The sequence below is a fragment of the Xyrauchen texanus genome, chromosome 21, assembly GCF_025860055.1.
Source record: "Xyrauchen texanus isolate HMW12.3.18 chromosome 21, RBS_HiC_50CHRs, whole genome shotgun sequence".
In the NCBI taxonomy this organism is placed as follows: domain Eukaryota; kingdom Metazoa; phylum Chordata; class Actinopteri; order Cypriniformes; family Catostomidae; genus Xyrauchen; species Xyrauchen texanus.
The window spans coordinates 5,190,068-5,196,067 of NC_068296.1; the positions used below are offsets into that span (position 1 = coordinate 5,190,068).

The window sequence follows — 6,000 nt, forward strand, 5'->3', positions numbered from 1 at the left end:
ATTAATTTAGCTAATGTTGCATCTAGTTGGAGCATGTAATAACAATGTATTCACAAAGATAGTACAGGCCTTATCTGGTGATATCAGAAGCGTCTCAACATTATTCAGCAGTCATTTCCACCGTAAAGGTGAACAACAATGTTATCTTAAGGACATGATGTCATAAAGAAGAATTAGTCGACCGGCTACCGGTTATTGCGTGATTTAATCAAGCTTTTCTTCAGGGCTATTATTCTATTTCACTTTTTATTTATTGATTTATTTTAACAGAGAGCTTTGATGATGTTTGTGCAATCAGTAATAAAAAGAACAATTACCTGGTGTGAATGTGATAAAATTAATGCTCCCTATAATGCTACCTGTTAGTTTTCTATTTTCTGGTTTAAATTTTAAGGAATTTCTCTGGTTCAAAATAAGTTAAGCTCTGTGGACAACATCTATGATATGCTGTCGATTACCACAGAAAAGTATTTATATTTGTCTCTATTTGCCAATGCTATAAGTTTGCTTTGGTACAATACCACACTATAAAATAATAATAATAATAATAAAAAGAAAAACAGTTACATTTAATAAAATACCCCAATGTACATAACTGATTTAAAAAATAAGAAGACTCATAGATATTTCAATAAAATATAATCAAATGTGATGGGGCACGTAAGGGATTAAACACCCAATTATTGTTTTTCACCGTAATTTTAACAATGATTAACTGTAAAAGTACATGTACTGTATTATCTTGTTAAACAATCTACATTTTCACTGTTAACTATAAGGTAAATCATATTTTTTGACTTCTAAAATACACACACCCATTAAAATATTTAAACATATTGTCACGATTCCCTTGTTGTCTGCCTTGTTTCACTAGTCTGTGTCAAAAACTACACTTCCCACAATTCCCGGCCCTCATCACTGCCAGCCCTGTGTCATTGTTCTCACCTGATTGTCGTTTGTTATATCATGTCTCAACTGTTGTGATGTCGCTGATGTTTCCCGTGCTCTGATGTTCGCTCCCATGCCTGTCTTCCCGTGTTCATTCCAGCCGTGTATTCCCAGTTCCAGTGTTTTAGTTTCAGTTTCCCCCCGTGGATGGTTCATTTGTTCCAGTTTTGTCTTGTTTACACTTTTATTTAATAAATCTGCAAGTAGATCCAAACCCCTTGTCTGCCTCCTCCTGCAATCATAACAGAACAAATGACCCAAACATGGATCTAGCGGTTCTACAAGCGAACATCAGAGCACGGGAAACATCAGCGACATCACAACAGTTGAGACATGATGATAACAAACGACAATCAAGTGAGAACAATGGCACAGGGCTGGAAGTGATGAGGGCCGGGAATTGTGGGAAGTGTAGTTTTTGACACAGACTAGTGAAACACAGGGCAGACAACAAGGGAATCGTGACACATATATTGTAAATAATATTTTAGGATAGTTTTGTGAAATTACATAATTATATTTTTAATGGTGGTATTTTATATTCCTGGTACTACAGTATCTTTTCTGTACCAGTATAATGCACAAACCTAGAATACAGTAATGTGCTTACATGGGCAAATATGAATGGTTTATGAGCAGAAAGGTGCAGCTGATATTTATGTTAAGTGCTTTTATTAATTCTTCCATACGTGTGCTATTTGAGTTATAATGTTATCTATATAATCCTTTTAAGTGGTGTTTTATAATGTTTCCATGCTTGCCATCTTTACATGGTCATTATAGGAGTTGAACGATTTTATACAACTTTGCAAAGACAAGGTTGGCAAGCAATTTTATTTAGATTTGTGGCTATACTTTCGAAGCGGTGTGTATTTTTGATTGTTTATCATAGTGCAATGTCTTGCCCCATAGACTTCCATTGTAAGTCCATTACAGTGCTGTAAACACTATTTTTGCTTGTTTTTAAAAACAAGGGAGAATCTAAATCTGTGGTAATCGACAGCATGGCACAGATGCCATGCTGAAGTTAACAAGTTAACAACTTCTAACTTGTTCTGAACCCAGAACATTACTTTAAAGATTGGTATGAATGCTTGAAACATAGAGTGTGCATTCATTCTTTAACACCATTAAATTAGCCAGATCATTAACAGGATAAATGTGTGCACCTTGAATGTAATGGTGTGATTGAAATCTATCCTCCTGTGCTCTATCCTCCTGTGCTGTAACCAGGCAGAGCTCCAGATCCCTATCAGCACTCGGGATGTGTTGGGTAGCCTCCAGCAGCAGGCAACAGACGAGGAGAGCCAACCCACTCAAGGTGTTGCCCCCAAATCTGCTGATGAAAGAGAGGCCACGGAGCAGAGACCAGCGGCCATAAACATACAGCCCATGTCTCATAACCAAACACGCCACACACAAGTGAGTCACTCATGTGGAGTGGCAGATCAAAGTCCTTTTAAAGCAAGGCAGTCCATTCGGTGCCCATATTGGTAGCTATTTCCAGTCATGCAAGTTTACAGTAGCTGTTGTTTCAAACATAGATGACTTTTTCATTCCATGAAAAAAGGAGAAATATTGCAGAATGTCCTTAGTGTTCTTTTACATAATAGGGACTGGGGCTTTCATGCTCCAAAAATGAAAAGCACCACAAAAGTGCCATAAAAGTAGTCCATACAACTTATGCACTTTACATCAAGTCTTCTGAATCCATCCTATAGTTTTGTGTGAGAAACAGACAGAAATGCTCAAATCTTCCTCTTTGCCATAGTTTTCAAATCAAATTTGTGCTCATGTTGAAGAACTTGTTTTATGTGTTTGTGCCTCTAGTCTAAGGATGGGCATTTTCTAGTAATTTTGAAGTCGAGTTCTCTAAACCAAAAACCAAAAAAAAAAGAAAAAAAGTGTAATAGATTTCTCATAAATTAAAATGTAAGTTAAAATAACAAGTATTACATGTACATGAAATGTATATTTTATTTTATTCACAAATGTTTCCAATAACGTTTTCAAAATATGCATTTTTATGCATTACTAAAATACAAATAAAAATATAAAAAAAAAACTGAAAAAAATGTCACTCACCCGGAGCTTACATAGAAACAAATACTGACGGCATTGGGGTAACGCACATATATAAACTTTGAGACTACTGTCTACATGCTATCACATTTTTATAATTTTACATGTTACAAGTGATAAAAGTTGTCTTTTTATAAAATGAAAATGTATGGGAGCATTTTCAGGGAATAACGGCTTAAATTTTAGTCAGTTCGTCAAACAAAGCTATCATATGGCTTCAGAAGACTTGGAATATAGTGCAGGAGTCATACAATGTAAACAATCCTATTATTAATCTGTATTTTTGTCGTCTTTTCCAGCAAAATTATCTGAACATCCTTAAACCAAAATGCGTTGGTAAAACTTTACAATGAGGTTCCATTTTGTTAGTATGAATTAACAATGATCAATACTTTTACAGCACTTATTAATCTTGGTCAATGTTAATTTCAACATATAGTTATGCATTTTTTAAATTAAAAGTTAGGTATATGTTAACATTAGTTAATGAACTTTAAACTAACATGAACTAACAACGAACACTTGTATTTTTATTAACTAACATTAACAATATTAATAAATGCTGTAAAAATATGTTATTGTTAGTTCATGATTCCTAATACATTAACTAATGTTTGAACCTTATTTTAAAGTGTTACCAATATGTTTATATGAAGAGCAAAATACTAAGTCTTGTTTACAGAGAAATCTAACAAAATGCTGCAAGGTTAATGTTTAAAACAAAAAAACTAACTAATATTTACCAATGGGATTACAGTATTCTGACTTGATTGGTCAATAGTTTTCTGTTTTAAGCATAAACATCACAAAATTTAGCTAGGTTTCTCTTAAGACTTAATATCTTATGTCATTTTGTGTCTCACATATATGTGTCTTGTTTTAAGGATGTTAAGATATTTTTACTGGAAAACAAAACAAAAACACTGAATATGAAGATGATATTTTTTTGCAGTGTGCAGTGCATTTACTGTATGTCATTTATGGAGTTTAGCAGCCTCGTTCCCCATAAGGGAAAAGAGTGTGTTGGACATTCTATAGCAACATCTTTAATGTTCACATGAGGATGAGTAAATGATAACAGAATATACATTTGTTGGGTGAACTATCACTTTAATTCAAAGGTGGGACTTTTCCTTTCTTATTCATTATTCAACAAGTATCCTGTCTATTCCTTACATTGTCTTGATTAGATTTGTTTTGAGTTTTGCTGGGATGAAGCAAGTAAAGATAACAAAGATGTCATAACCCTGCACTCAACTTTCCTTACAGAGTGGCATCTTGAAACTTGGACATGAACTAAATTTAATTTAGTCTTTTTCTCTCATTCTTTCTGTCACTCTCATTCTGTTCTCTGTGTAAATCACCTCAGGTGTTGTTTGTAAATGACTGTGTTGACGTGGAGGATGAGGAGGGTGCTGAGAAGGAAGATATCTCTCTGCTAAGAATGTTTTGATATAGAAGAGTCCGCTAGGTCATTTCAAGAGGCGCTGCAGGAGTGGAGACAGAAGGCAGGCAGGAAATGCATTCTCTGGCATATAAACAACAGTTCGTCCAGGTAACCAGTGATAGGGAGTAACATACTGTATATATATATATATATATATATGTGTGTGTGTGTTTGTGTGTGTGTGTCATTATTTACTCACCCTTATATTGTTCCAAACCCATGTGACTTTCTGTCTTCTGTGGAACACAAAAGGAGATATCAAGCAGAATGTTAGTCTCAGTTACCATTAACTTTTCATTGCACTTAGTGTTAGAATGTCTGATTCATTGTAGTGTTCATGCAAATCTATAACAGGATATAATAAAGAAACTCTTCACAGATTCAAATCTCTGCAGAAGTACATGTACGTCATTTTTTATAGTAAAGTATTTACTTATATGCTGCTGTACATCACTATGTTTTTGATGCAGTTATATTTCAGTTATGTTTAGTATCATTTTATCCGTTTTATCCCACATCAAGATTCTTTCATTCCAAAATCTTTTTTGTATTTTGTGCCATACAAATATTTCTCTGATGAAATTATAAATTATTAGGGCTATTAATCGATACAAAAAATTTAATCAAATGAATTGCATATTTTAATATTTGCAGAGAAAGCCCCTCAAATAACAATAATTAAATATATAATGATGAAATAATTATAAATAGCTATATTTAAATAATTATCAAATATATGTATATATATATATATATATATATATATATATATATATATATATATATATATACACAGTATATAATTAAAATGCATCACATTATTGTGACAGACTACTAAAGCTTTGATTGACAATACCAAAAGTGGCTTTAGAATGCAATCTATTGTTTATTTGCATATTATTGAACATAAGCCATTCATTGGCCTACAGTTCACAGCAATTCATTTTCCATCATCCGTCTGAGATTTATTAGGAGGGCTTGCCTAAGGCATGCATAAGGACCTGTCAATGTACACCTGCATCAGACAGATGCTTTGTGTGTCTCACTTTGGTTACGTCATATACATACCATTTTTAGGTCACTGTGTCAAGTTTAACTTAGTTTAATACTTAGATAAACACGTCTTGAGATCCCAAAGTTCGGATTTGCGCTCCATAAAGCTGAGAAGTCACTAGTGGGCATTCCTACTTCTGTTAACACGTGTGTACGCTGCTTAAGCTGTGCGTTGCCTATACAGCTGAAGTTCGCTTACTGCCTTCATTGTGTTAATGTTTTAACACGTTATTTTTTATATAAGTAATCACACTGAATTAACATATTAAATCGACAGTGCTATAAATTGTATAATCTTACAGTTATATATTTTTAAAGTTATCATCCTCTTATATAACTTTAATGTAGTTGACTAGTTAGGAGCTTGTAGTTCAATGAAATCTGAAGTGTGTAATTGCAAAAATATCAATGCAATCCAATGGTTGCTCAAGCAGATAGTCCTGCCTCAAACTCACACCATTGGTTTTAAA

At 33.5% G+C, this 6,000-nt stretch overlaps 1 pseudogene; it reads left to right on the forward strand.

The window, feature by feature from the left end:
• LOC127661274 (zinc finger B-box domain-containing protein 1-like) overlaps positions 1-4,589 on the forward strand; it is a 39,809-nt pseudogene extending 35,220 nt beyond the window's left edge.
• Positions 4,590-6,000: the final 1,411 nt, after the last annotated feature.